Genomic DNA, 22,310 nt, shown 5'->3' on the forward strand with positions numbered 1-22,310 from the left:
GAAGAAAGCGGGGAGGGAGGGAGAGAAAGAGGGGGAGGAGAAAACATGACGACTTGGAATTGTTTCAGCCCTCGCTGCACGATATTCTGCACACGCTGCCAGTTTGTAAAATGCTGGACACTCACAAGCAAAGAGGCAGCATCAGTAGGGAGGAAAGTGCGTAGGATATTTTGCCAAGGCTGGATTCACATGAGCAGTTCACATTGTGATTGTCGCATGTAAGCTTTGCCTTCAATTGACAGGTACCGCTGGCATGCAAGGCAGTGGCTCTATGAGAGCAGACACTCAATGGGAATTTCAGCTGACTAAGGTCTTGTGAATCCATCTTCAGCTCTGCAAAACGTTAAGGCTGAGGAGACCGAGGGCAGAACCCATATGCACAGGCTGTGACAGCTTTTATGATTTGGTCAGATGACAAAATGGCTTGAAGTTTCATCACAGCTTGATGCACAAGGTGAATTTATGCCACAAATGTATGTGTGTGTATGTGTGTTTACATACTATATAGACCTGATCTCTCTCTGCTTGGTGGGTCATTTTTCTTAGATGTTGAGAGGAGGGGAATTAGCCATTTAGCAGAGAGAAAAGGCAGAGATTAACAATGGAAGGGGAAAGTAGGATCTCCTACTTGTCTGTGTGTTTACCTATCATCAAACCTCTGTCCACTGCCTGAAATGCTTCAGAAGTCTCAATGGGCAGAGCTCGACTCTACAATGCAACTAACTTGTCAAGGGGTGAGTGTAGCATGTAGCCGGACTCTATGCCAGATTAATTCACTACAAACCAAGGCTCAGGCCCAAGTTGTGTAATATATCACATTCATCTCTAGCGGAATCAGAGATCCACATTATTTATCTTTAAGGGGCAAGTTACACAGTACGACTGGAAAATACAGAAACTAAGAGAAACCAGAATTGACAAATTCACCCATCCCAATATTTAAGATCTCCTTAAAGTCCAACAGGCCAGCTTGCTTTATCTCCTGGATCATTCCTGTTGGAATAATTCAAACCTTGTCACTTTCTCCCTTTTAAGATCAATAGAAGAGATTTTTTTTCCCCTACCAAATTCAAGGGAATTGTCAGTTGTCCAGTTGTAGGTGCTTCTGCTCAATTTGAGATCGAGAGTTGACAAGCAACGTGACTGAGCCTTAACAGAGTGGGAGTTTTATTGTGTGTCAGTAATGCAGAATTCATTGCTTGAAAATGCAGACGTTTCAAGGGATGACATCCATCCCTGGTGACATGAAAGAGAGCATTTACTTTCTGTGTCATGTCTGAACAGGTTTAGGAGAGATAAATGTGTGCAGCATTGGTAAGCATGTGAAGTACAAATAGAAGTAGCAGCCTTCTGCCGAGACCTTTAATAAGTTGTCTAGTCAAAAGCATCCATACAGCTAAGGCACGCTGATGGAACCCAGAGATGACACTGTGTTGTTTTCTCTCTCTTTTTGGTACACGTTACAAAGGCTCTGATGTGGACCAGGAAGAGAAAGGAACAGCAGTAGCAGCACTGAAGAGGACATGAGGCTATTATCACTATAATTAATGTGGAAAGGAGCTTGTAGAGATGCACAGATGCAGAATCAGCATGGTTCAAATACACCTGCTGTATTAAACAAGTTGATATATGTGACTGCACTAAACTTTCAGAAGAACATAGAAAGAGCTTTGCTGGATCAGGCCAAAGGCTTATGTCGGCAATCATCTTCTCCTCACGGTGTCCAACTATTATGGACTGGCTGAATGCAGAGAAGTGGTGGGAGGCACCAGCTGGGGAACCCCCCAGGGAAGAAGGCTCAGAAGCCAGGGATTGGTGGTGGGACAATGATGAGTGGTCAGAGGGAGCAGACTGAGAGGAGGTAGTGTCGGAAACTGAAGGAGCAACAGGATTTAGTGAGCAGGAAGAGGCTTGAGCAGAGAGCAGTGCGGACTCAGAAGCAGAAGTGGAGGCTGGAGGTGGAGGGGGCCAAGAGGCAGCAATGAAGCAAGAGGCTGAAGAATCCAAGGGGTCTCCCCCTCCTGCTGCAAACAGCTCCCCTCCCCGCTGGTCTCCTGGAACACACAGAGAAATGAAAAGGGCAGACAGAGATTGGTTGTGCCCAGGCACAGAATACAACTGCTTTGGGGGGGGGGGATCCCAGAGAGGAGGGGACTTAGGCATCTATGGGAAGAGGGCACCTTCAGTCCCCGCAGCTGCTTCATTGGGGCAAGACCTACTGGGAAGAGTTCCTGGGATCACTAGGCCTGGGCTGCTTTTGGTTGCTTTGAATAAAGAGTTAGTGTCACCTACACTGTGCTTTTATTGCTGTCCTACACTTGACTCTGGCTCCCGACACCAACCAGATGCCTGGTGCAACAGCACCATTTCCTCACGTGCCCCCCCATCAGCAGACAGCCTCATCCTCCATGGATCCAGCTTCGTTTGTTTTCCTAGAGCCTCCTATGAGGCTTGGTTTGGCCAGAATCGAGTATACGCTTCCTGAGTTAATGCTAACTACATTACTTCTGGTAAATGAGCCACCATAGCTTCTAAAGAGGCATGGAAATTTGTGTCCGGGGCATTTTAAAGAGTCATCTACCCATGTACTATCAGAAACCAAAGGGGCGCATTGGTTGCCAGATGTGAGATATATTGACATAATTTTCAGCTCTTCTACCCCACTATTAGTATAAAATGTAATACAGAACTATAGCAGAGCAGATAAAGGCCCCATCTGCACTATACATTTAAAGCAGGATCATATTACATCAGTCAGTCATGGAATCCTGGAAAGTGTAGTTTGTTAAGTGTGCTGGGGGTTCTTATGAGACCCCTATTCCTCTCTCAGAGCTACAATTCCCAGAGTTCCCTGGGAAGAGAGATTGACAAATAGTATCTCTGTATGACTAAAGGACTAAACAACAACAACATCTCTGTGAAGGGAATAGGGGTTAAGTACAGGGGGACAGATCGTGACTGGAAGGACAGATCGTGAAGCTGAGGCTCCAATACTTTGGCCACCTCATGAGAAGAGAAGACTCACTGGAAAAGACCCTGATGTTGGGAAAGATGGAGGGCACAAGGAGAAGGGGACGACAGAGGATGAGATGGTTAGACAGTGTTCTCGAAGCTACAAACATGAATCTGACCAAACTGCGGGTGGCAGTGGAAGACAGAAGTGCCTGGCATGCTCTGGTCCATGGGGTCACGAAGAGTCGGACACGACTGAATGACTAAACAACAACAACAACAACACAGGGGGACACTAACTGGTGGTGATGTGAAGAGATGGAAGGGAACCCCGAAGTGGGCTCTCTCTCCCTATAGCTGAGCATTTTGAGGGTCTAGCAGAAAGCTGTGTGCACCACTTTCCCCGACGTTCCTGGAGAATGAAGCACACCAGAGGTGGAACAATGGAATCTTTGACTATCAAAAGAGTGTATTAGTAGCTGTTTGCTACTCATGACATTTCGGCATGTCAGAAATGTGAAGAATATAGAGCAAATCATTCGCGCATCCATTCCCACACTTGTCACAAAATTGCTGTAGCAATTTACTGCCAGGTCACTGGAATACTTTTGTGGCAGATTGACATGGAGGATTTCCGTCTCCCCCCTCCCCGTTGTGTTGCTAGACTCTCTGGAGCCTGGGAATCTTTATGTGCAACCCCCCTCCTTGCTTTTCCTAAATTCTCCAAGTATATGAAGAGGGGAACCATTAAGAGATTATTTTTATGCCAGTTCATCTTCTCAAATCTGACTGGAAGTCCATGACCTGGTGCTGTATCCAAATAGAGCAACAACTCCAGAGTTCTCATTTGGCAGAGTGTGAACTTGTCAGATTTTGCCTTAATGAGGCTCATATCTGAGGACAGGGAAGGAATAAACATGGCCCATGCGAAGAGCTAAACAGCTCAGTAATTGGATGAAGCAGAAGAGGTGGCTATGCTGGGTACAAATACAAATGCTGCCAATCTTAATCCTTCCTTCACATCACCCCATCCCCGTATCCTTCCAAACATGCTTTTACGATTATTCTCTTCAGGGCTGTTTTAATAACACTCTTTAAAATGTTAATAAATGCAGAAGCAGGACTTCAGTACAGTCTGAGCATGAAGTTCAGTTGATATATTTATTTTTAAGTAAATTGGACAAAGAGAGAAAAAGGACGTGGGAGCTCCTTCTCTTTCTCTCTGTGTAGATCAGTTTCTCCAGATGTTGGACTACAGGTCTCCTAACCAAAGGCCATGCTGGCTGGGGCTGATGGGAATTGGAATCCAACAACATTTTGAGGGTACCAGATTGTCAGTCAATTAAAGAAGGATGCTTCCAACTGATCACTCTTTTATATTTAATTTAAATACATTTGCATAGTACCAAAAGCTCAATATAATACATTTTTCACAGTGAAATCCACACTGGTGGTTGTTGTTTTTTAAAAAAAATGTTTTTTAAAAAAAAAATATACCAATAGCAATCTCAAATTTCCAAGTGTTCTGCCATCATGTAGTCAGAACAAGACCATTTGTGCAGAAAGGAGAAGTTTCAGCATGCTCAGGGGAGCCTCAAGGTTTGCAGAAGTGCAAGGAAGGAAGGAAGGAAGGAAGGAAGGAAGGAAGGAAGGAAGGAAGGAAGGAAGGAAGACCTCAAAGAGGCCAGAGCATGCCCAATGAGCACAGAATGTTGACTGGCTAGGAGGAGAGGGGGCAGAAGGAGATAATTTAATAGAGTGGTTGAAACCCTGAGCAGAACCAGTCTACACTGCCCACTTGTTCTTACAAAAATATTTTTCATTTTGTACTACAACTACATCATACCTCAACACGTAACCTCCAAAGAGCACCACATGTAAACCAAGTGTTCCTTAACTTAGTGCCATCCATTAAAAATCACCCCACCACCGATTCATCATCTCAGCACTTTGTTGCTTAAGATACTATTTAATGCTTGCCATTCTGAAGGATGCTTATTGATTTCACTTAACTCTTGGTTGGATTATGGCCACTAAACATATATCTACAGACACTAAATATCCACAGGGTCTTCAAGGAGGATGCAGCCTATTACAATTATGTATAAGAGCAATCCGTGACGCCTGTGGTGGTGGTGTAGGAGAACATGGTAGCCTCTGAGCTTCTGACAACAGACACTGCACATGGAAGCTCTGTAGCCTGGAGGAAAAGAACTATATGCAATCCTTGATGCTGTCTGGTCAGAGGATGAAAAACTTCATGACCCAAATTAACTAAAGCTTAGCCATACTCCCTGCATATCTGTCAGTCCACCCCAAAGCAAGTAGCTATTTCAAGCCTGCCTTTGGTTACAATCCTAAACCCACAGTGCAGTCCTTTATGTGTCAACTCAGTAGTAAGCCCCATTGAGTTCAATGGGGCAAATTCCTAGATATGTGGCTACAGGACTGTAACATGACAGGCAAATAACACGTGTTGAGCACAATGGTATTAACTTCCAAGGAACATTTCAACAGATCCACAACTCTACCAAGATCACTCACACACTCGTTGGAATCAGTTTTCGTCTGAAATGGAATTGTAAGACAAATCAGAGGTTCCAATGAGATCAAATAGAAACGTCAAAGAAAGAAAGAAAGAAAGAAAGAAAGAAAGAAAGAAAGAAAGAAAGAAAACTAAACCAATCAGAAGGTCGGCGGTTCGAATCCCCGCGACGGGGTGAGCTCCAGTCACTCAGTCCCAGCTCCTGCCAACCTAGCAGTTCGAAAGCACGTCAAAGTGCAAGTAGATAAATAGGTACCACTCCGCCGGGAAGGTAAACAGCGTTTCCGTGCGCTGCTCTGGTTCACCAGAAGCGGCTTAGTCATGCTGGCCACATGACCCGGAAGCTGTACGCCAGCTCCCTCGGCCAATAAAGCGAGATGAGCGCCGCAACCCCAGAGTCATCTGCAACTGGACCTAATGGTCAGGGGTCCCTTTACCTTTTACCTTTTTACCTCGGGTTAAGAACTTAATTCGTTCTGGAGGTCCGTTCTTAACCTGAAACTGTTCTTAACCTGAGGTACCACTTTAGCTAATGGGGCCTCCTGCTGCCGCCACATGACTTCTGTTCTCATCCTGAAGCAAAGTTCTTAACCCGAGGTACTATTTCTGGGTTAGCATAGTCTGTAACCTGAAGCGTCTGTAACCCGAGGTACCACTGTATTGAGGGGAAATTCACTGGAGGTTTCTTCCATGCTTCAATACTTATGAAAAGGCTAGATGCAAGGAATGCATTTGATCACACTGCTGGCAACCAGACTCTCTTGACCTGCCTCACTGTGCTGTTTTAAAAGTCTGGTCAACCTTCTACTGTTTCTTGTTCCTTACTGTCAGTGGAAAAGGTTCACTTTCCCCGCCCAACCACCCCTCTGTTGTTATTCACCTCTAACATTCAGCAAGGCGCATCTGCTGAACAATTTGTGAGCAAAGTTCTGGGGCAGCCTTGCCCTGTGTGAAAATGGCAGATGTGGTGTCTCTGAACTTGGTTTTTTTAAAAAATAAAACCCCCACAATGACAGTGCTGAACTCTGGTTCTTTACTGTGCATTATGCACGGGTCAGCTTTCATGTAGTTAACATGCTGTCCATCAAGCACCTCACACAATGATGATACCAAGGAACTACAAAGAATCCCCATACGTTGAACATGACATAAGAGATCTCGGTTCACTCTGCAGTTGCTAGCATTGGCCTCTTAAAAGATTACAGGAACCGCGTGTCCCAACCCTCTGATCAGCCGGGAACTTAAGAAAGAGCCTTTCAAGTGCTAATTTAATCACAGTGGCATAGCGCAATTGGCTGCAAGCGAGCAACAGTTGACCAGAATCAGAAATGCAGTGAACTTTACAAATTTCATATGAGTTCTTGCTATTGTGCCTGCTCTTTGAATGGGACACATAGGCAGAGAGGCAAGCTGCTTCGTGATAAGGTTACCCAGGCGGATTTCAATTGCTTTGTCCTCCTAAACCTTTTCCCTTTTGCACCTGAGGTTCACTGAACTTAGTATGTTCCCAGTTGGCTCAGAACTACAGGGCATATAGGATTATCTTTTGAGTTGCAACAGTTAAGAAAAATCTATCCAAATTCCAAGGCTACAAGTACAGTCAGACCTCTTGTTACGTTTGCTTCAGGTTAAATCTTTTCAGGTTGCGTCCCGCAGCGACCTGGAAGTACCGGAAAGGGTTACTTCCGGGTTTCGCCACTCGCACATGCACAGACGCTCAAAATGACTGCGCATGCGCAGAAGCGGCGAATCGCGACCCACGCAGATGCGAGTTGCGTTCTGCTCATGTTGCAAACGAGGCTCCAGAACAGATCCCGTTCGCAACCAGAGGTACTACTGTAGTGTGAATGGAAGTCCAAGCCAAAAATAAACAAAATATTGCAACCCATGTGTTGAATTTCACTTAAAAAATACACTTTAAAAATTAATACACTTCTTTGGTTTTCCGGGGGGGGGGGGGTGGAAACAGTCTACAGCAAACAACTACAACAATGATTATTCTGTTCCTAAAAGTTCTGTGGTGATTATTTTGAAGTGGAATGCACTTTTAAAATAAATATTGTCTTCCACCACTGTCGCATTTCATGGAAGGAAACTCATGCTTTGAGATTCTGAAAGTTGAGGTTTACAGAGACAGCAATCCAGCTCAATGGAAACATCTTTAAGTTTTGTCAGTTTCAACTACAGGAGAGAGAGTGCATGCTTAACTTTCCCATTAAAATCAGCGAGATTTATTGGTACTGAACTTTGAATCCCAATTAAAGGTTCACAAGTTATACCCTATTACAGCACTATCCAATGCTTTATCTGTACAACTCTGCCCAACTCCCCACATTAAAGCAGGAGTCAGCCTAGACCCCATGGGAATTTCTTGTGATTTAAAAACACTGAATAGTCATTCAAGAAGGCAAAGGTCTTGCTGCTATTCATAAACTGCCTAGAATACTAGACACAAGTGCTTTTTTGACTATATACACCAAATGTCACCATTCTACTTCACTGGGACCAACTCAAACAATCTTGATAGCCTCAAAATCAGTAAGCCAGTCTGGGACGCCCAAGCTTTCGTATATAACTATTGATGTGATGTTGGCTGTTGCATTTCAAATAAACAACCTTTTTAAAAAAACAAATAAGTGCTGTTTTACACATGGTGAACTGGAGTGCATGTATTCAAGTGGAATCATGAAATCACGGGTCCAGGAACAATTCTATTAGGAGATCTAGTGGTGAAAATTAAAATTGGCTTGCTTTGTTCTGCTAGGGTGGCTACGCCTGCTGCCTGGAAAGTGAGTTCAGTGGCGTAGCATGGGTTGTCAGCACCCGGGGCAAGGCAAGTAATTTGCGCCCCCTAACCCGTGGATTTGCACCCCCTAACCCTAACCCCAGATGTTGCACCCGGTGCGGCCGGCCCCCCTGCACCCCCCACGCTACGCCACTGAGTGAGTTAAACTCAGAACCCTACTCCATCTATGGCTAGACATCATGACAAAGTCCCAGTGAAACTAGGCAGTGGAACAGACTCCCACGAGAGGTTGTGGACTCTCCTTCCTTGGGGGTTTATAAGCAGAGGTTGGATGGCCACCTGTCATTGGATGCTTGATTTGAGATTCCTGCATTGCAGGGGGTTGGACTAGATGACCCTTGAGGTCCCTCTCAACTCTACAATTCTATGATTCTATGATTAATCACAGCAGACTTAAGTCTTTAACTGCTATCTAGGCTGCAACCCTGGGGATACTTATCTGGGAGGCAGCATCACTGTAAATAATGGAATTTGCTTCTGTGTAAACATGCACAGTATTGTGCCATTAGTCATAACTAATTTGAGCTGGACTGAGGCCCTAACACATATGACTTTCTCGTAGAAGAAGAAAATGATAGCAATTACCTCTGGTATAAATGGCCATTGCTATCGTTTTGCTTTCTTTCATTAGAAGGTCATATATGCGAGGGCCCCAGTTCAGCAGTTCAAAAAGATCATTGGATACTTATTGACAAGGGGCTGCCAATTAGTAGAAAAGCTTCGCGAAGCATGAGACCTATCTATTCAATACTGGGATGATAAATATAACCATAGTATTTATCTCTCCATGCCATTTTCATTGTTGAGATAATTTCAATAATGTGTGTGTTTCATATCCATTAAAAATACACTGTAGACCTAAAGGAGCATCTCCACCCTCATTGTTCAGCCCGGACACTGAGGTCCAGCTCTGAGGGCCTCCTGGCAGTTCCCTCACTGTGAGAAGGTGAGGTTACAGGGAAACAGGAAGAGGGCCTTCTCGGTAGTGGCGCCCGCCCTGTAGAATGCCCTCCCATCAGATGTCAAAGAAACAACTGCCTGACTTTTAGAAGACATCTGAAGGCAGCCCTGTACAGTGGTACCTCGGTTTACACACGCTTCAGGTTACAGACTCTGCTAACCCAGAAATAGTGCTTCAGGTTAAGAACTTTGCTTCAGGACGAGAAGAGAAATCGTGCTCCAGCAGCACGGCAGCAGCAGGAGGCCCCATTAGCTAAAGTGGTGCTTCAGGTTAAGAACAGTTTGAGGTTAAGAACGGACCTCCAGAACGAATTAAGTACTTAACCCGAGGTACCACTGTATAGGGAAGTTTTTAATGTTTGATGTTTTGCTGCGTTTAATGTGTCTAATTTTGGGGAAGTCACACAGAGTGGCTGGGGCAACCCAGTCAGATGGGTGGCATATAAACAATAAATTATAATTATAATTACTAGTACTACTACTAACACTTAAGCAATGTTTCCTATGCCTAGACAGGCCATGCACATTAAGGTGGGGACCCCACAGACAACACCTTGATTCAGGGCCTAACAAATGTCCAGCCCAGTTAGAACAGAAAGCGCTGAGCCTCTTGTTGTGGGGCAAAGAGCGAGCCTTGCATGCTGCTTTAAGCATTCAGCCCACTGCTCCACGTGAGAATCACTGGCGTAAGGCCACTGTACTTCAGCATCACTGCCTTCTCTTCCCAAGCCGCCTGAATGTTTGCATGATGAGAATTTCAAGTTTCCCCTTGTGCCGTTTGATTAACTCATTCTCCTCAACGTGCCATTTCTGAAAGTAAGCCATGCAATCAAGCGTTTTTGGATGTCTGAAAACCAGGCATCGTTTGAAAGCCAAAAAAACGATATTGCTGAAGAATATGCAATCTGCTTGTGGACATAATGTGATATTCTTAAACCACTGATGACATTTCAAATGTGTGGCTTCCAGGTGCCCAACTCCAGCAGCCAACATTGCCCAACAGGAGTCTGAATCCCTTGGCTAACCACCATTCCCCTTGGCTTCCAAGATATATGTACACTTGCTTGCTTGTCCCAAATAATTATCTGCAGTTTTTCATACAGAATCTGGTGTTGGAGCAAATGTTGCTTTCTGGAAAATATAGGCCTTCGTTCAAACACACACACCATCTCTATTGCCTACTTGCCTGGCCGGTAACCCACAGTGTTCAGTCCCAGAACAGGACTTGCTCATAGCTCACATTTTTTAATTATCCAGATTATTCAAACAAAGAGGCAAGGCTGCAGAGCACTGCATGACTACCACCTTTTCTTACATGGACGACATTCATATTTCCTTCTCTTACTCAAGCATCCCATCCATCCTTCTTTACATTACAATTTAGCCCTGTTTCCACACATGATGTGGAAGACCAGGAGCAGAAATGGGATCTTCATAACAGAGGGTTCTGGTTGCGTGCGGGACCCAAGAGCTCACCTGATAGGGTTAAAATGAGGGGGTAGGAGCAAGAAGTCCTGGCCATTCACACCAGGGGATTTTAGCCAATAGCCAGTAGGTGGCGTGATCCCAAGGGCTTTAAAAACAGCAGTGTGATGCAAGGAGGGGCACTTGCATCGCACTGTTGAACACCCACCCACCCTCCCTAGTTTAGAGTCTCTTGGCCTTGCATTGGTTTGGGTTGTCTGTTTTGGAACAGGGGCTGGGTAGGAATTTTTCCATTTGGCAGACTGGCTTTAGCCATTTGGTTTTTGCCTACCCCTTAGCAAATCATCACAACTTGTAAGGTGGTGGTTAGGCATTGGCCCAGTTGGATTGTGGGGCGGGGAGGTACGGCCATCACCTGCCCCTCCAGGAACTGGGTATTCCCTTAAAGGAATCTGGGGGGTCCTGGATCTCGTCTGAAGTCCGCTTGAGGGGCTAGGGCCATGCCAGGACCACAGGAACCCCGGGGTGAGCTTAGGTTGGTCCTCATCGACCTTGCTCCCTCGTTTGGTTTACCCCATTTGACGATCACCCTGAGAGGTGGAGCCAGTTATAGTGGGGAGTCAATGCCTAAGCCAATACCGCTCACGTGATTGTATTTCAATAAAGTTGTGGCCAAAAATTTTGCCCTAAAACTTAAACTAATATAAGTGTCCGTGTGTATTTATTTTGGGGGTGGGTCTTGGGGCCTCAAGATGCAAACATGTAGCTCCATGAAAATACCCAACTTGCCAGAGAGCTTCACAGTGGAGGAGTCTCAGGCGCAGGTGTATGTTTAGCTCTCCCCACCTGAAACTTCATGTAAGAGTTCACAGAACTGTCTTCTGTGCAAAAGGGCACCCCAATTACTACTGCCCCACAGCCAGGGAGGGGAGAAGACTTTCAAGCCTCATCAGGCCGTGGCAAAAGAGGGCATAGTATTTTAAAGTTACAACAGCTTTCCTTCGGATGGGGGGGAAAGAGGAAAAACCCTCAGCTTACAAGTTGCTTCCAGAGGAGCTGCTATCAATCATTCATCCTTATTTGTTTGTGGGGAGGTTATATGAAGTTGCCGCAAACAATTGTTATTCCACACTCCCCAGAACACTTTCCTGTTCTGATTTTTGTGTGTAACATAAAACACAATTTGAAGCCTATGGGTTTCAATAGGTCAACTTTGAGTACGACTAACATTGTATATCACTTAACAATGACAATATTCTCCAACAACACCCTCCTGTCTATCATTAGATCCCAGGGTGAGTAACAATCAAAATACAAAAAAAATGAGAGCAATACTCTTAAGCTTGTTGCACCACAGACAGCTGACAGGGATCTTGATCTCCTGCACCAAGCCTCCAAGTCTGACTAGTGTTTACGGTCCCCCCTGCCACAATTCCTTTTATTTAAAACACACACACAAATAACCTAGCATAATATGCACAATTTTCCTCAGCCACCCGAAATATCTCCTCCCACCGAACTGCATGGGATGTACCAAAAACACAGGCATTTGTTCATGTAGTATTCACTCACAAGTGACATTTTCATGGTGTTTCCCACATATTTAGTGTGTGGTTCGTTCGTTTGAACTCAAACACTCAATGTCTTTCCCCACCAGTTCAAACAGTGTTTCTTTCAGGGTTCTGGGCACCTGAGAAATACCACGGTTTGCTTTTCTTTCATGAGATTTTTCTTGTTTGCACTTTCAAATCCCGAATATTGTGGGACGAGAGATCCTTTGTGAGGCTGATGATATTGGATTGCAGCAGGGTTTCTAAATAAATAAATAAAGCTGCAATTAGAGGGAACTCATCACAGTACATATCAGGAGTGATTTTAAAAAGAATTATTATCTTTGAGAGGTTTTATGTTTTCATTTTCTCAACACACACTGTGTCACAAGTTCCACATTCAAGAGAAAATCAAGGCATTTTTTTTCCTTCTTTTTGTTCAAGAGATCCCTGAAGAATAACTGACCTCTGAGGAGCTATTTCTTAGTAGGAGACTAACCAATTAAGCAGAAGGGATACATTTCTCTGTTAACATGCTTAAATTACCTCTCCTTATTCTTCAAAATATTATTCTCTAAACAAACTGTTGACTTCAGAAGAAGCCCACAAAGACTTGCAGGGTTTATTTTGCTTTTTAATTTTACCTCAGGATGAAGCCATGTGCTTTCAATGTATGGCGTGCATGCAGACAGAGGGGTAGGTGTGGCCCCTCTGTCTGGGAAGGTAGCCCATCTAGGAGGAGAAAAAACACTGATCCTAAACCTCTGCGGCCTTGAGACTAAACTCATTCGTGAGAAAAGCTTCAGGAGTAAACCTCAAGATAAAATCTGTACCTGCTGCCTTGTGAGACATTGTCAGAAGAATTAAAGGCTCAGGAGTAAACCCGACAAAAATCTGCAGTGGAGTCTCTATGACGGTTGGATGGCGCCTTGCACACCTCCTTCCGGCAACTCTTGCTGCCAAGCTGGTACCAAATGCATTGCTCTGCTCAGGGCCGGGTTTAGGTTTGATGAGGCCCTCAGCAACTGAAGCTAATGGAGCCCTTTATATGTCCAGCTGTCCTTTGCCAACAACAAATTGCCGCTGTTTTTTGTGTTGAATATATGCTATATGGTAATTTATGGACCTAATAGTTATGTAGGTTTCATTTTATTTGTTTTTTTATCTTATATTTTGGAAATGTACATTGAAGTTGTTTTTCCTTTAATTTTTTTGGGGGGCCCAAGGTAAACGGCGTTTCCGTGCACTGCTCTGGTTCGCCAGAAGCGGCTTAGTCATGCTGGCCACATGACACGGAAGCTGTATGCCAGCTCCCTCGGCCAATAAAGCAAGATGAGCACTGCAACCCCAGAGTCGGTCACGACTGGACCTAATGGTCAGGGTCCCTTTACCTTTACCTAAGACAGTGGAGCCCTAAGCTATAGCTTGTTTAGCTTATACATTAATCCGGCACTGGCTCTGCTTTCCTTTGGACCTCATCAGCAAGGCCGAGAGCGAGTCGTCTGGGCAGCCCAGGACCTCCATGCACTGTCCAGGCCTGTGCCCCAGAGAGGTTTCTCTGATGCTGCTAATGCAGCAAAAACAACACAGGAGGCAGTAGTTACCAGTTACCAGTTTCTGCAGCCACAGCAGATGCTGTGATTCTCCAGCAGTTTGATTTCACACCCAGAGGCGCACTCCATTGTCCTTCGAAACAGACTGATGGCAGCATCGCAGACCAGAGAAAGGAATCAGGGAGCCGAAGCGAAAGAAAAGTTGGGCAATCTACTAGGAAGGTAGGGCTGACTGATCTACTCCCTGACAGCCCCTCTTTATGACCACAGCAGACATTTCCAACATTTGATGGGCTTCTGGCTAATGTGCGGTGATCAGCCCACCAAGTGCACCCACGCTTCTGCTTCCGAAGAGGAATTGGGGGGAGGAAATGAGCATTATTGCCCCCCCTTGTGTGTACTCTTAGCCCCCTGGAAGCCGAAGGTCATTTGTGTGCCTTCAAGATAGACCATTCTGGCAACTAAATTAGCCCTCATTTACAGAGACATTGAATGCAGCCAGCATAATGGTGGTGCAAGTCTAATTGGTTCCCAACATGTGTCAGTGTGTATACTCCTCAAGCCATAGAAAAGATGCATTATGGGACTAATTTTTTAAATGTTAATGGGTATTGGACATTTGCCAGGCACCCAGCTGTGCACAAAACATTGAGCTGGTAAATAGCTCTTGATCTGTTTAGAAACAAATTATAATGGTTGTTAGGATTCCACACAACTGAAGGCATGGTAACCACCAGCAGCACACAGACTGACCCTATTAATGGTATGACGGAGGGGTGGGAGGGATGGCTTGTTTTCACAGTCAAAATAAGAGGCATAAAATTAACCAAGAAATTATTTTAGGGCATTCAAAGAGTGGGGGAACAATTCAGCTTTCATTACAGCCATTGAAGGCAGAGGAGATTTCCTTCCTTCCCTTCCCTTTTGCCTGGCATGGGGTCAAGACGAATATGTTGCCGCCACTCACCCGGTTTTAATTTTAAAGCTGACTTTCGGATGAACAAGTTCACCTGCTCTTATCAGGGCTCATCTTTCCTGCCGTATATCAGAAGCAGGTTTGACAGGATCAACAAGCTGGAATTTCACTTTGCCGGAGCTCCGGTTCGTTTTAATAGGGAAACGGCGAAGATCTGCATTGCCAGCTACATGGCAATATGAAATAGTTCGCTAACTGAAGATACTTGGTCAATAGAGAGCACTCCCTAGATTCCTCTCACCTTGCAAAAAAAAAAAAATAATGAATTGAATGGATTGCAATAATCTCCTTTACTGCTGGAAACCCCGCTGGCAGAAGCCCCATTGGCCACAGTCCTAGAAAGCTAGATAGATGCATATGCGGGATGGAAGTTGACATTGAACTTTCTGCTGCAGCTGCTCATCCTATATATACCAGTGGCACATTCATTCTCCGAGTGTGGATCCCTTGGCAGCCCAACTGCGATGTCCACACACAAGTGGGAGGTAGCAGCAGGCTCAGAGGAACCCCAGGTTTTCCAGAAGATATGCAAAGCCATCTTTGGGGGAGGGGAGGGGGAATTTGAACCTGGTTCTCCCTGATCCAGATTCTCCCTGGATCTCCCTGATCCCAGCAAACTAACCGCTACAGCACACTGGCTCTCAGGAAAGTGACTGGTGCAGCATACTTGTGCAGGGACTCTGCTGGAGCTCTGGATTGAGGACAATGAAGGCACATACATCTTCTTTCTTCTTTGGAGATCACTCGAAGTCGAGTAAGATTGTCTTCCATAACCATGGTTTTAACCATGAGTCCGTAAGTGACAGTGGAGGCCAATTCTGGATCCACACGTCCTTCCACAGTGGGGACATTGGTTTCCGGGCAGGAGTTGATCACAGTGTGGATTTGCCAAGTGTGCCTTCCTCTTAGCACGTTTCTCCCTTGTGTCCTGAGTTTGAGTGTTTTCAAAGCCCATGACACTTTTGGTAAAGGCTGTTCTCCAATTGGAGCGCTCGCAGGCCAGTGTTTCCCAATTGTCGGTGTTTATACTACATTTTTTTTAGATTTGCCTTGAGACTGTCTTCAAACCTCTTTTGTTGACCACCATACATGTGTGCTATTAAAAATACAGTGCTGGGTGTGGGGATTAAAGGACCTTATGGGGCAAGAGAAACCTTAAAACAGCACAGGAAGTTGTTTTATACTTAGGGGTCCATCTGACTCAGTATTGTTTACACTGGGTTTTCGTTAGGGTTTCAGGCAGGGGACATTCCCAGCCCTACCTAGAGACAGAGGAAGCTTGTCCCCGTTTGCCATTTGAGGTGAAACAAAAAGTGCCAGACAACTCCTAGGGGCCAAGGTCCCTTCACTCCCCCAATAAAATATTTGAGGGGGCGGGGCCCCCCAAAGTTGATGGCATTCAAATGGTCTGCATTCACCGTGTCTTGTGATGTGATATTTTATTCAAGTTTTCACCCCTGTCTGCCACTTGCCCTGCCATCTCTGCTGCTGCTGGAGAAGCGGTGCCAGCATGAGTGCCAATTTGGGGTGAGATCTCAGCCTAATTCACCTGCACCTGTGGTGCTTCTGCCTTGTGGGCTTCCACTGCCTGAGGCACTAGCTGTCGGGATCTCCACTCGACCAAGCTGATAAAGCTTATTTTCCGGAATCACCCTCCAACGTGATTGACCTGAGCCTCTGATAAGGCCTCAGGCACATCCCATTCAGCAGAGAATCCAAAATAGCACGCAGAAGTGATGAGATTTATGGCTACGTGCTATGCTTTATTACTAAGCTACGCAGGCAGCTAAGGAAAATACATCCTCTCTCTATGAGAGCAGAGAGCAACAGAACAACAAAGGAACAGGAAACCAGTAACGTCACATCCGTCTCCCATTCCCGTGAGACTTCCAACAGCCTGGACTGTCTCTGGAATGTAAACAGAGCCTTGTGACTCTAAGCAGCTGCTCAGTGGCAAACAAAAACTAACCCTAGCCTCAGCCCAGCTAAGGGAAATGCCAGGGATTGAAACTGGGCATAGAAAGGTATCATGGAGCTACAACCAATCTTTATCATAATACAGGCTAGTCTTTTCTGGCTGCAAAATTCTGGTGGGAGGTTTTGCAACACTTCACACCATTAGCTTGTTTATGGGCACATTCACACCCCACTCATGTTCTTGACTTTGGTAGAACTGGCTTGCAAATAAATGTCCTTGGAATCAAAAGCGCTGACATTGACGTTAATGGGACAACCTCCATACCGCGCCAGGGAGACCACCTTGACACAAAGAGTGGTAGGCAGGGAGAGGGAGAGGCTAGATATTGGGGTTCTCTTCCCACTCTTTTAACCACTAATATTCCAGCTTTCCTTTTCAGCCAAAGTTATCTACACAGCCAGGGAGCTCACTCGACGGCAGCTTTTCAGATGAGTCACCCAGCTCCCGCTTTTCCTTTATTAAAATAATACAAAAGAAAAGGGCTTTGCCTCTCCACTCCCTGAATGAACATGGAGGTGAAGGCTTGCATCAGAAGAGTGTAAACAGTGACACTGAAATGAGAACTATAATAAAAGCAAGGAGGGGGAAAGTATTTCATGTCAAGGACAGCGTGCTACATTTTCAGAGCAACCTGTAGCAATCAGTTTTGAACATCTTTCCATCATAGATCATTCTGTCTCTCCTCTTTGCTTGACCTGTAGTCAAGAATTCACAATGTCAAGCTAAGCACGGGGAGGGGGGAGTTGGTAAGAGCAAAGGCAGCAACATAACGGCAAGGAAGCTAACCAGCATAATATAGGTGTTTTGGCGACCCATTCATATTTTGCTAGCACTAATTATCTTTTAGTGCTAGCAGAAACATTCCACTTTGAAGTTTGCATTCAGTTCAAAGCAGTTTTTGCACCTCGAAATATCCAGTGCAGGTAGATAGCTGTCACTCTTCTGCTTTTAGCAGCATGGGGGCATGTCCCTGTGTAATAATCTCAATTACGGCTCCGGGAAACAAATTTCACATTTTTGCCAAACGTGAGCATTTGTTTCTTATTGTATTTCATTACAAGCTATGGGATACACAAAGGTCTGAATTCCATTTGGGTGGCCCGGGGGTTTAGTGTTGTGTCCAGCTCGCCATTAAAATTGTAATTAAATGTTGTAGCAGGGAGGTTATTCGCACACAGAGAATTGGGTTTATTTTAGGGGTGGGTAATTTATCAATCAATCAATCCCTTTTCACAGGGAACTCTGGAAATGGTAGCCCTGTGAGAGGAAGAGGGGTCTCCTAACTACTCTCAGCAGCCAGAACAAACTACTGCTTTTAGTGAATTGTGAGAATGTGGCCCAGCTCAAAGCAACGGCTGTAATCCAGTGAATAGATTTCAGAACTTGGACATGAAAAGCAACAGAGATCTGGTAACTTTGCAAGGCAAGTTGTGTCCCTGGCCTAGGGCACATAATGGCATTCCTGAATGGGCTTCCACATTTGACCTCCGAGCCTGAGGTTAACCCATCCTTTCTCTAGCAGCTATTCTGTTAAGCAAATGCAACAAAACTGCTTTAATTCTGAGCCAATCACAAAACCAGGGATTCATGGAGAAAGATCAAGAGACAGTTTACATAAGAACATACAAAGAACCCAGCTGGATGAGGGCAAAGGCACATCCAGCAGTCCAGTATCCTGTTCTCATAGTGACTAACCAGATGCCTGTTTGGGACACTGAAATATACTCAGAGTCCTGTACTGATTTCATGCTCTTTATTGCAACTTGCAAAACAATGATTGAATTGCCCCCCAAACTCAGGCTTTTATATACATTATTTACACAAGGAGTCCTGTCTGATTGGCTGATTCTGCTTCCCTCTTGGAGCGTGATTGGTCTTTTCCTGCAGGCCAATCAGTTGTTGCATTCTACGATCCTACCAGCCTAATAGGCTGATTAAATCCCCCCTGGAGCCTGATTGGTCTTTTCCTGCAAGCCAATCAGTTGTTGCATTCTAGGATCCTACTTGCCTATTGTTCTAGCATCCAAGCTTAGTACATAACAGACACACAGAAGGAGGACATGAGCAAAACAGCACTTTCCCACTTGCGATCCTCAGCAACAGGTGTTTCAATCCTTAAAGGCCTCAAATAGTAGAGGCAGGGCAACAACCATCTTGACTGGTAGCTTTTCCCCCCATGAATTTTCCCAATTCTCTCTCAAAACCACCTATGTTGGTGGCCAGCAGTACATCTACTGTACCATGGGCTGTGCAAAGAAATGCTTCTTTTTGCCTGCCCTCTTGTCTCCCAAAATTCAGCTTCATTGCATGACCCAAGGTTCTAGTGTTATGACAGAGGGAGAACAACTACTCTCCATCCACCTTCTCCACACAAACACAATTCCACCTCTCTCGCTTGCAACTTCCTCAGTGCCTTCAGTTCCCCTTATATTTTGAGAATCATGCATTTGTAGAGAAGCCAAGGCACCATCAACATGCTATTGCCATGCTTCACGTACGCGAAGGGCATTCCCCTTATGCCATAGGCTCCCGCACATTCTGAAGATGCATAGGAAGCACACCTGTTCCGCCATCAATGGGGGAGAAGCGTGACTCATCCTGGCTAGCTCTCAGGTTCCAACAGCTTGTGCCTGCCGATCGCAGGTGAACAATGCAGTTGCCATGGCGACTGGCTTAAGAGTGCAGGAAGCCTCGTTCTGACAAAGTTATATTAGGAAGTAAAGGCAGAGAAATTAATATATCCAGCCACAATGGCATTTGGTAAAAAAAAATAAAAATGTTTTTGATGCACAGGTTCTGCAAATAGCAGTGGATTTCTAGTGACCAGAAGTCAAACCTTCCACTAAAAGCACTGGCAGTTGCAAATAACAGGTTTTGGACTGGATTAGCCAAATCCAAAACTGAGCATCTAGTAAATAGTAAACCAAAAACCAACCACGATGAATGATCCAATCATACCCCCATCCTGAATCACCACTACAATGCAAGTAAAGTCAGGCTGGTGCCCTCTAGGCATAATTGGGACTTCAGCCCCTAACAGCCCCAGACGGCATGGTCAGTGGTCAGGGTGATGAGAGGGATAGTACAGCAATATCAGGAGCTGAAGGCCTTCTGAGCATGTATCACATAAGGGTAAATTTGCTTGCAATAGGATGGCTTCATTCAACCAAAAAGAGGCGCACGCCACATAACAAAATGGAAAGTATCAGTGGGCACCAAACCCAGGTATATTAATTATTGTTGTCGTCATTATTAAAGAGTCGCCTTTTGCATGCATTTCAAGGGAATTTACAAATATACCATAAAGTACCCAAAAGTAGCTTTAAAAATAGCAGAAAACCCAATGAAAGATAGGTTTTCAAGCAATACAAAATAAACACCTCTGTCCCTAACCCCTGGCCTACCTTGCAGCAAGTCAAGTCCAAAATTCAAAGTCGGCGGGGGGGGGGGGGGGGGGAATCAATCCACACAAGCAAAGTCCAAAGGTGAGGAAATGCAGTCCAGGGTCAATCCAAGTAGCCAGCTCTGAATTCCAGCAGTCAGGGTACAGTGCAGAGTCAAACCTGAAACACAGGAACAGCCAAATCAAGGTTTGTCGATGTGGGCAGTTGAGCAAACACAGCCCTTTAGCTTTGCTTCCCTTTGCTGTTTTGCCTGCTGATTGCAGCACCAGGGCTTGATGAGGCAAGTGACCCTCACCTGTTCTCAGTCTGCTCCAGCTGAGGAATCACACCCTTCCTCCCAGAGCTAGTGAGCCCCTCCTGGCCAGCTAGGGAGCTGGGCTACGGGGCCTTGCCTGCCTCAGCCTCCTAGAGCACCCCTCCTGCTTCTCCCTAGGCCTCTGCTCTGGTTCCTGTGTTAAGGGGCCCCTCTGGGGTTGCGGTGCTCATCTTGCTTTATTGGCCGAGGGAGCCGGCGTACAGCTTCCGGGTCATGTGGCCAGCATGACTAAGCGGCTTCTGGTGAACCAGAGCAGCGCACGGAAATACCGTCTACCTTCCTGCCGGAGTGGTACCTATTTATCTACTTGCACTTTGACATGCTTTCGAACTGCTAGGTTGGCAGGAGCAGGGACCGAGCGACGGGAGCTCACCCCGTCTTGGGGATTTGAACCGCCGGCCTTCTGATCAGCAAGTCCTAGGCTCTGTGGTTTAACCCACAGTGCCACCCGCATCCCTAGTTCCTGTGTACTGGCCCCCAACCCCTTCCACCCTCCTCTGACAGATTCCTCTCTGCTCCAGTCAGTCATTTGCACTTTTAAATGAAAAACAAAACAAAAACAAAAATCATTTTTTGTTTGTTTTTGTTTTTTGTTTTTGTTTCATAATGGAATAAAAACACTGGCAATTAATTTCCCAGTTCTGGGTGCATTGACAAATACCTATCCTTGAGGTGCTGAGTTCAATGGGTGTTTACTTTCATGATGTAGCAGCTATATGCATTGTTATTAGCCCCATTAAAAGCAGCACCGTTTAGTCTGTATGAAGATATTCTACATCACAGAGCATGAGAGAATTGGGTGTCCGGGTTAATAAGATCCTTCACATGCATCTCATTAAACAATAGCAGCAATGAGCCTAAATCTTGCATGTACATTAATTTGGATTAGGTTCAATTTATGAAAGGCGAAGAGATAAGGCATTCCTTTTTCAAGGTGCAGAATTCTCTGCTGATGAGACACAGTGGCCCAGGTCAGTCCTTCTTTGGGAATATATAGCAAGGATGGGGAGTATCTGGCCTATGGGCACAATTAGGCTTAGCCTAGGTATCAACTTGGCCCACAAGGTTGTTTCTCCAAAACCATACCCACCCAAGAAACATCAGGCATGGGGCAAGTAGAAGCACGGCTGTCAGTGCACAATTGGGAGCCTTAAGTTGTGTTTTCAATTGCTCATCGCCAAGCCTGCTGAGATCAATGTGTCAGGAGCTCGTCCTACACTTGAGTAGGACCCTGGCAGAGACACATGCCCTACTGGCATGTTCTCTCCCTCCTGGTCTTTCATTCAGGAGCTTCAAAAGCTTTCTTCTGCCCAAACATCACAGCGACCGATGCCAACAGACACCGGCACACTTAGGGATCTGCAGAGTCTTTGCAGCTTACGTAACAGATCTCAGCAAATCAGCATTTTGGCTAATCTACTTTATTTACATATAAACACACACGGAGCACTGCAACATGGTTCCCTCTCTCTCTAGCATCAGACAGCAAAGAGAAAGAACAAAGGATAATAGTCCCATTTCATGGAACACAGTAATACAAACATCCTGTCTCCGTCACTTCCCACTCTGTGGAGTCAAAACATACATCGTCATGTGGGGGCCACTAGGGGGCGCATTGGAAGATGGCCGACAATATCATCTCTCCGACCCACACGGGGTAATTAAGAGGCTGTTATGGGAGTAGGCAGCCTCCCTTGTTGCCCCAAGGAAAGGGGGAACACTGCCCTTGCCTGCTGTGCCCATAAATCACCCCCTAATTCGAAAGAAGGGGGTGAGGGCCCTAGGCAGAATGCCCCCGTGTGGACCTCGGCTCCCCTGGACGCTGTCTCTGATCGCACACTAGTT

The 22,310-nt window shown here is 45.5% G+C and overlaps 1 long non-coding RNA gene across 1 annotated transcript in view; it reads right to left on the reverse strand.

Annotated features, from left to right (window-relative positions):
- Positions 1 to 20,597, reverse strand: part of LOC310679614 — a 46,152-nt gene extending 25,555 nt beyond the window's left edge. Inside the window, exon 1 of the long non-coding RNA XR_014512397.1 lies at positions 20,150 to 20,597. This is a non-coding gene — a long non-coding RNA (uncharacterized lncRNA). The remainder of the gene's footprint in view (positions 1 to 20,149) is intronic.
- Between the last annotated feature and the right edge of the window lie 1,713 nt (positions 20,598 to 22,310).

This window comes from Podarcis tiliguerta (assembly GCF_965153285.1).
Source record: "Podarcis tiliguerta genome assembly, chromosome: 6".
Classification (NCBI taxonomy): domain Eukaryota; kingdom Metazoa; phylum Chordata; class Lepidosauria; order Squamata; family Lacertidae; genus Podarcis; species Podarcis tiliguerta.